General features: G+C 36.8%; 1 non-coding gene across 1 annotated transcript; it reads right to left on the bottom strand.

Annotated features, from left to right (window-relative positions):
• Positions 1-1,515: 1,515 nt before the first annotated feature.
• On the bottom strand, positions 1,516-1,622 carry LOC121204090 (small nucleolar RNA R71). The gene has a single exon (XR_005899018.1). It is a non-coding gene; the product is annotated as a small nucleolar RNA R71 (small nucleolar RNA).
• Positions 1,623-10,024: the final 8,402 nt, after the last annotated feature.

Genomic DNA, 10,024 nt, shown 5'->3' on the forward strand with positions numbered 1-10,024 from the left:
GGTTTCTTTATGTTTTGTTATTTTCCTATTTTTGAGATGTTTTCCTATTACATTATGAACTAAACTCCCTAAATACCTAAGGAGGATGAAACCTACAATGGATCTTATTATTTAACTATCTGAATTACACGATAAATACTTGTTATTGTTCTTAATTATGTGTTATTAATTCTTGCCTTAATATTTTTAGGATATTAATTCAAGTTTGACATACTTATTCAATAGAGCAAAAGTCCCTGTTTAAGAGTAGGTATAGCATAATTAAGCGGAGTTGATTGCAATCCTAGAAATAGGACGACATAAATCTGCCGGATTAGAGTCAAATCTAATAAGGGAATCCATAGATCGAGTTAATGTGACAATAGAGGTTTTAATTAGAAAGAGATTTCAATTAATCAACCTAGAGTCAGTTGTTCTTAGTCTCAAAAGAGATATTAACATAGTTTAGGGATTTTTACGGATCAAGACAAGTGAATAAATCGTTTGATTCAGAGTAGGAATAATAAGTGAAGTCTATGTGGATTCTTCCTTAGGTATTGTCTTTATCATTGGTTTATTCAATTATTTTCTTCACTCTCTGTCACATTCATTAGTTAATTAGTTAGTTAAATTTAGATTAAAATAAATCCCTTTTATTTTAGGCTAAATAATAGAAAGATAGTTAATACTAATACTTTATTCCTTGTGGATATGATATTCTGGACTCACCGTAACTATATTATCATTTGATAGGTGCGCTTGCCTTAGTTGTGATCATAGTATAGTTTAGTGAATCATAAAACGATCATCAAGTTTTTGGCGCTGTTGCCGAGGACTAAAATATTAAGAACCCTTAATTTTTATTACTTTAGCCATTTTTATTTTTATTGCAATTTATTTTTGTTTTTATTTTTTACTAACTTATCTTTATTTACTTCTGGCAGGTTTCTTTAGTTTATGATTAGAAGAAATCCATCGGGACCATTACTTTTTTACAAAGAAATTGAAAGCACAGCTCGCAAAAATCGTAGAGAAATAAGCCAGAGTCTACAGTATATAGAGGAAGAGCATGAGGATGAAACCAATAATACCGAGGAGATGGCTAAAAATCAGAATAATCCGCTACCTCTTGTGGTTGCCACGAATCCTATGAATCAGAATCTTGCTCCTCGTACTATGTATGACTATGCTAAGCCTAATTTAGTAGGGGCTGAATCAAGTATTGTTAGATCTGCCATTGCTACAAATAATTTTGGACTGAAACCTAACACGATACAAATGATTCAACAGTTTGTTCAGTTTGATGGTTTGCAGGATAAATACCCAAATACTCATTTGGCCAACTTCTTAGAGTTCTGTGATACTTTCAAGATAAATAAGGTTTCTGATGATGCCATTCACCTTCGGTTATTTCCCTTCTCATTGAGGAATAAAGTTAAACAGTGGTTAAACTCTCTACCACGAGGGTCTATCACTACATTGGAGCAAATGACCGAAAAGTTTTTGGTGAAATACTTTCCACTAGCTAAGACAACCAAGCTGAGGAATGATATCTCTTCCTTCATGTAAATGGATTTAGAGACCCTATATGATGCATGGGAGAGGTATAACAACTTATTGAGAAGGTGCCCTCACCATGGGTTACCTTTATGGCTACAGGTTCAAACTTTTTACAACGGTTTGAACCCCTCAACTAGGTAGTTAATAGATGCAGCCGCTGGTGGTACTTTGAATAAAAAAACACCTGAGGAGGCTTATGAATTTATTGAAGAGATGTCACTGAATAACTATCAGTGGCAAGTCATGAGGACAAAGCCTAATAAAGCAGCCGGTGTTTTTAACCTTGACACGGTCACCATGTTATCAAACTAGGTAGAACTCTTAAATAAAAAGATTGATGGTTTATGTGTTTCTACGTAGGTACATCCGGTGATGCAGTGTAACATAAGTGGAGGAGGAATAAATAATACAGAATGCCTAGCCTACGACCCTAGCACTACAAAAGAACAAGTCAACTATATGGGTAACAATTCTAGACCTTAAAATAACCCCTATAGTAATACTTACAATGTAGGTTGGAGGAACCATCTCAATTTCTCTTGGGGTGGTCAAGGCAATCCAAGACCATAACCCCCTCCAAGCTTTCAACCACCTTACCAGCAGGAAAAGAAGCCAAACCCTGAGGAGATGCTAACAAAATTCATCTCGGTGTCAGAAACATGACTCCAAAACACCGAAACATCGCTTAAAAATCAGAAAGCGTCAATTCAAGGGCTCGAGAATCAAATAGGTCAACTTGCTAAGCTGATCTCAGAAAGACCACAAGGTAGCTTGTCTAGCAACACTGAGACTACCCCAAGAGAGAAACTCCATGCGATTACTGTTCGAGATGGAGAAGGGTTAGTTGATTTCAAACCAGAACCAAGGCAAGAAGGTGTGGTAAGTAAAGATAAAGTGGATAAAAGCTAGAATAAACAAAAACCAGTGAGCAGAGAATATACACCTCGTGTGCCATACCGTAATACGACAAAGAAACACCGTACAGATGAACAATTTGGTAAATTTCTTAACCTTTTGAAAAAGTTGCATATGAACTTACCGTTCATTGAACCTCTTTCACAGATACCCAACTCAGTAAAATTTTTAAAAGAGCTTCTGGTAAACAAACAGAAGTTGGATGATTCGTGGCAGTGGAGTTGAATGCAGTTTGCTTAGCCATTTTAAAGAATAAAATACCTAGTAAATTGAAAGATCCAGGGAGTTTTACTATTCCTTGTTTAATTGGTAGTTTAGCTGTTAAGAATGCTTTGGCTGACTTAGGCACAAGTATTAACGTCATGCCCTGTAAAATGTTTAAGCAACTAGGTCTTGGGAAACTCAAACAAACTAGGATGAGTATTCAACTAGTGGATAAAACTATTAGATTTCCTAAGGGTATCATTAAAGATGTACTAGTAAAAATTGATAAATTCATATTCCCAGTAGAATTTGTTTTTTTAGACATGGAAGAGGACAGTAACATTCCTTTAATCTTAGGGCGGCCCTTTTTAGCGACTACCAGGACTATTATTAATGTTGGTACACGTGAACTCACATTTCGTGCAGGTGATGAAACGATTACTCTTCAGGCTCATGATTCAATAGAGATATCAAGAAATGAATATGACTTTGTAAATCCGGTTAATAAAACTAATCATGTGGTCCAATCCTCTTTGTAGGAAACACTTTTGAGAAGCATAAATGAGCCACGTTCTAGTTCACGCACTAACAATGGAACTATTCATGAAAGACGAATGCTATAGATAGATGAACTAGACGAATGGAAGACTTATGGCAAGGAGGAACAGATGCAACACCATGTCGAGTTTAACGATAGAACCAATCAATTCAAGGCTGGGAACCAAGTCTTATTAGATCAAAAGGACCCTCGAATTAACACTACGGAGCTCAACACAAACGAAGTGACCCCTTTTACGATACTCAATGTCTTTCCATATGGTACAGTCGAGGTAACTCATTCTCATTTTAGCACTTTTAAGGTAAACAGTACTCGACTTAAACCTTATTTAAATAAAGGAATTAACAGTGAGCAAGAGGAGTCTTGACTCTGTGATCTTCCATGACCATGTGAATGAGAGGTAAGTCGAGCTTAGACTCTAAATAAGCGCTTCTCAAGAGACAACCCGAGTACTACCATTACTAATTTCCTCATTTTTATTTCATATTGTTTCTTTAAAAATTAACTAAACATTAAAATGCAGGTTTTTGACCCACACGGCCTGGACACAAGGGCGTGTCCTAGGCCGTGGACTTAACATGGGCGCGATAACAATTTCCACAGTCGCGCAATATGGCCGTGTGACCCATACACCCTTGCTACACGGGCGTGTCTTTGGCTGTGTGGACTTTAAGACTTAGTTTTTAAATTTTAAGGAAATTGACAGAGAGGTACACGGCCTAGCGACATGGCCATGTAACCCACACGGCCTAGACACACGGGCGTGTCTTCGGCCATTTGAGCCCTGAAATTTAAATCCCAAAAAATCGATAGAGACAAGGGCTAAAAAGAGGCCACACGGGGGTGCGACACGGGTGTGTGGACCACACGGCCTAGACACACGGGTGTGTCCTAGGCCATGTGAAAACTGGAGCTAAATTTTCAATTAAACAAGTCAGAGAGCTACATGGGCGAGGCACACAGCGAGAGACCACACGGGCATGGGAAAAGTGAAACACGTAGCACACGGTCGTGCGATACGGCCGTGTGACTAGTGGGATACTATTTTCCTCGATGAACACAGGCTGGAATTCAATCCACACGAGTGTGTGACACGACCGTGTGGCCCAACACGGACCGTTACATGACCGTGTCACCCATAAAATCCCTCAAACCCTAATTTGCCCTACTATTTTTTGTCTTCTTCCTCCTTAAAAAGCCCTAGCTGCCCCAACATCCCACCCCCACCGTCCGGCCACTAGCCTCTCCGATGCCTCCCTTTCTCCCTCTTTATCGACTAGCCACATAAGCTCCAACCTTTCCCCCTCATTCACACACAACCCCGGACCCCATTCGAACCCCCTCCTTCACCTTTATCCTTCTCCCTCACCAACCACCATTTCTTCCTCCCTCGCACAACCCTCCTAAAAATGCCGCCACAACCACAACCAGCCCTCATGTCCCTCATTCGACCCTTACCCCATCGTATGGCCCCTCCTGCATCACCATCGCCTTTCTTTTCCATCACCACCATACCACCGTTGGTTTCATTCCCATTCTTTTTGTATTTATTTTATTCTTTATTTACTTTTATTGTTATTATTACTAATTCTTTATTTTCTTTTTCCTTTTATCTTGTTATTTATTTATTTATTTCTTTACTTTTATTTTCATTTTATTACTTTGACTAATATTGGTTCTTTACTGCTGATTCTTTGTTAATTCTTGAAATTTTAGACATTTCTCATAATTGTGTTGCTCTGACTTTACTCTCTTTCAATTAGCAGTATTGTTCATGTCTTCTGTTTTAAAAAGTTGAGTTCGATCTAGATTTTATCCTTACTATTCTAGTTCTTCCTGTTCATTATTAGGTTTTTGGTTTAGTATTAACATTTAGTTTTATCATGTAAAAAGCACGTTTCTTTATTATTTTAATTGTTTAAGCTTAACTAAACTATTGGTACCCCCTTAGCATATTCTCTTTATGTTAATTCATCTATTTAATCACTCTCTTTTGGGTACACTATGACAAACACACGAGGCAAATCTAAGGTCGCTGTTCCCGCTTCGAAAAAGCGAAAGGGCTCTAGTGGGATCTGTTCCTCGAGTGCCTCTACCGAGGTTCGACATCCTTATCTCAGATTCTCTATAGACCTACCTGAGGACTTATTTCAGCTCCTGCACATGCGACCACTAGGTTTGGGTCGATACATTGACTGGGCCGCGTTGGAGCAAGTCGGACTAGCTGATGAGGTTCGCACTTTCATTACTACAGCACCATAGGACCGTTTCTTTGATATCGATAAGCCCACATATATGGAGCTTACTTTGGAGTTTTGCTCGACATTTTATGTTCAGCTCATGATGTCATCGCATGACAAGTACGGTACCATTACATTTCGGCTTGGTGGCTTGGTGCGAGATATGAGTGTCCCTGCGTTTGGCGCAGCTTTGGACATCTCTACCGATGAGTTTATGGGCGTCGATAACTTTCCTCACCTCCACTGTCACATCCAGTACTCACTTTCGTGCTGTTGAACTGTTCTCACAGCCAATCAAATCACTTATGATGCAAGTTGCTCGAAGGTGACATCTCTTTCTCCGGCTCTACGATACATCCACGCCTTATTAGCTCACGCTTTGACTGGCAGGAGAGAAAGCACAGGAGTTGTGAGCACTACTGACGCATATTATCTTTGGAGCATGGCGACCGGCCACATATTCGACTTAGCTTATTTCATCGCCCTTGTCTTTCACCATCAGACAGATCACCACAGGAAAGGTCCCATCTTTTTAGGCCCTTACGAGACTCGCCTCGCTCGACACTTCGGTCTTCTTGACAAAATGGAGCAGTCCTCGACACTTACCCTCATAGGCCAGATGTCCCCTCAGGGCATCTCGAGCATGATCCACATGAGGATGATCAAGTGGTGATGTAGAGTTGACCCCCTCAGTACAGACTAATCTAGTCTGACATTCAGCATGACCTAGAGGACTTCACTGTTGATGTTCCTCCCTAACACGAGGACCCACCACAGCCTCCACCATCGAGTCACCCACATGCTTCCTCTGCTGTTAGCTCCCAAGGAGTATCCTCCGAGAAGTTTGTTAGTTTCCGTCAGTACTGCGCTCACAGGTTCGACAGTATTGATGGGAGTTTACAACAGATTTGTCAATATCTTCATATCGCTCCTCCAGCGCCACCGACTTGTGACATTGATCAGTCTGATGATGGGGACCATTGAGTCCGATTATCTTTATTTTTATTTTTATTTTTATTTTGTATTTATATTTTTAACTCTATTTTAATTATTATGGTTGTTCCTAATTGAGTAACCCTCTTAATCCTCTTCATTATTGTGTTTATCTTCTTCTCAGTTGCTCAGAATTTTGCACTACCCCTACATTTATCTACACTTCCACCTTTCACTATTTTGGGAATTTTATCCAAAAATTTAGGGCAGTGTCAATTCTCTTCCTCTCTTATGATATTTATGTTCTTACTGTGATTATCTATTTATATAATTAATTGAAAATCCCTGAATTATGCCTTGTGTTCAAGCAATTTTCTCATATTACTTTTAGAATGAACTCTTATTAATTTGTGATTTTCATTGAGGTGTTTTAGATTAAATTCATAAATACTTGTACATTGATGGTTTAAACTTTAAGATACTAGAGAATTAAGCACGACAAGTCTATTTTTAGAATTAAAAATTTTAGGATGTTTCCATAAATTGAGGTATTACCTTGAAGTTTGAAAGTTGGAAGATTGACATCAAAAGCCATAATTTTTGTGAGATTTTGAGCCTTTAGAGCATACATTTTTTTATGCTCACTTTATTATTAATTATGAGTGTGTCAATAGTGAATTGTTATTCTAGAACTTGCCTCGATTATACATGTCAAGACCACACCTTTGATTTGATATACTGAGATGATAAAGGAACCTAAGTTTTAACCCACTTACCCCACAAAAAGACTACCTTCACAATTAACCCTTAGTGAACCCCTTTAAGCCTAACAGACCGTTTATTAATTTACCCTTAATATTAACCCATACATCATACTTTTTGATTCACTGAGAATTTTTCCTATTCTATTGACTCCTTTTTTGTCGAGTTTTGATTTGGTTAAATGCCTAACTATGTTTTTTTTTATTTTAGTGTATAATTTTCTCTTATTATTCATTCATTCATTCAAAAATAAAAATAAAAAGTGAAAAAATACATATATGTTGATTATTTTTAGTTCTTTGCTTTGAGCTTAAGTAGTTAGTTTCATATTTTGAGAAGAAGCTCATGTTTTTCTTTAATAAATTTCGATTGATGTAATTTTTTCAGTATTAGTTTAGTTTTTCTAGTTAGGTAATTTATCAATTCAATCTTGATTATAACCTTCTTGTTTAGCCTTTATCCACAACTTTAACCCAAGTCTCGTTACAGCCCTTTAAAGACCTTTTGATTTGTGTATCATCTCATCTATAGTGGTGGAGATTTGATTTTCATACAAGCTTATCGTAATAATTTTTCATGTTTGACTTTTGAGTGCTTAATTTTTGAACCTTAAACACTTTGAGTGATTTGAGTGAATCTTTAGTAAGGATGTCAAATCTTGTCGATTTTGAATTAAAAGTAATTATTTAGATGAGAGGAGATACCTATGTTTTCATGCTTTTAAAATATGTGACTTGAATTGTTTGAATCTTTAGTGCTCTTTTAGTTGAATTATCAATGTATGATTATTTGTGAAATTATGATAAAACATTATTGATGAGGATTATGAATTAAGAGAGTTTAACTTTAATTGTGAGTTGATGATTTTGCTTGAGGACAAGCAAATGCTTAAGTGTGGGGGGTATTTGATAAACCATAAAAGTAACACATTTTAATCCCATACTTAGCATATTTTTGGATGATTTATTATCTAATTTAGTAAATTTAATGCTTTTAATTCTTTAATTTCATGTTTTATACTTAGGAGAGTATAGGCGAACAAAAGGAGCAGAAAACAGGCTGATTTAAAGATCCACACGGCCAAGACCATTTCCACACGGGCTGAGCACATACCCATGTGGGCCACACGGGTTGGCCACACGCCCATGTGGCAGCCTGTGTCGATATCACTCCCTATTTCCCAAACATGAGGAAAAAGCTAATTTTGAGGGTTTCTGAGCACTCTAAAGTCTATATAAACACACTAGAAGAAAACCTAAGGGGACAAGCAGAGTAGAACATAGGAATTACTCGAAGAACGCCAATGGATTCAGATTGGAAGCAGGATCTCCTTCAAGACTGAAGATCTCCCTCCAATTTCTCTCGAATTTTTTGGGTTTCTTTATGTTTTGTTGTTTTCCTATTTTTGAGATGTTTTCCTATTACATTATGAACTAAACTCCCTAAATACCTAGGGAGGATGAAACCTACGATGGATCTTATTATTTAATTATCTAAATTACACGATAAATACTTGTTTTTGTTCTTAATTATGTGTTATTAATTCTTGCCTTAATATTTTCAAGATATTAATTCAAGTTTGATGTGCTTATTCAGTGGAGCAAAAGTCCCTGTTTAAGAGTAAATCTAGTATAATTAAGCGGAGTTGATTGCAATCCTAGAAATAGGATGACATAAATCTGTCAGATTAGAGTCAAATCTAATAAGGGAATCTATAGATTGAGTTAATGCAACAATAGGGGTTTTAATTAGAAACAGATTTCAATTAATCAACCTAGAGTCAGTTATTCTTAGTCTCAAAAGAGATATTAACATAGTTTAGGGATTTCTATGGATCAAGACAAGTGAATAAATCGTTTGATTCAGAGTAGGAATAATAAGTGAAGTCTAGGTGGATTCTTCCTTGGGTATTGTCTTTATCATTGGTTTATTCGATTATTTTCTTTACTCTCTGTCGTATTCATTAGTTAATTAGTTAGTTAAATTTAAATTAAAATAAATCCCTTTTATTTTAGGCTAAATAATAGAAAGAGAGTTAATACTAATACTTTTTGTCCTTGTGGATACGATATTCTGGACTCACCGTAACTATATTACCATTCGATAGGTGCGCTTGCCTTAGTCGTGATCATAGTATAGTTTAGTGAATCATAAAACGATCTTCATGTTTATAGACTTGCGAACATGTATTATGAATTGGTTTAGGTACCGATGCAATTGGGTAAGGAAATAGCATGATCCTGGTCATTTTTGGACACACACGGCCCTGTATGTATATGCATGATTTGGTCCCTGATTGCTCGAATGGTATTTTTAAGGCCACGTGGGCTCAATTTAAGGCTTGTATATGCATGATTTATTTCATTTTGAATTTCTTATGTATTTATCAAATTAATTTGAAAATTAATTGATATTGGTTATAAAATGTTTTTTTATGTTAATACTCCGTAACCCTATTCCGGTGATAAAAACGGGTTATAGGTGTTACAGAGACCAAGGATATACAAGACAAGAAGAAAAAATCTCACAATTATTATAATTGCAATAAGAAATGACACTACATTAATAATTGCAACTTCTTAAAAGGAAGCAAGATGCCACAACTTTCAAAGCCAATATGGTGGAGGATATGGACTCAGTGGCCATGGTTACAGAAGGGATAGAGGGTTTGGAGATTGGTATGATTACCGAACACAACATTGCCATGATTGATAAGTCCTATAATTGGTGGCTCGACTCCGGAGCTATTGTCCATGTGTGTAATGACCAAAAACAATTCAAAGTTATAAATTAGTGACAAACCGTGAAGTGCTTATAGGTAACTATCAATTGGTTAATGTGCTCGATGAAGGGACGGTGGAACTCAACTTTA

Source organism: Gossypium hirsutum, chromosome A07 (assembly GCF_007990345.1).
Source record: "Gossypium hirsutum isolate 1008001.06 chromosome A07, Gossypium_hirsutum_v2.1, whole genome shotgun sequence".
In the NCBI taxonomy this organism is placed as follows: domain Eukaryota; kingdom Viridiplantae; phylum Streptophyta; class Magnoliopsida; order Malvales; family Malvaceae; genus Gossypium; species Gossypium hirsutum.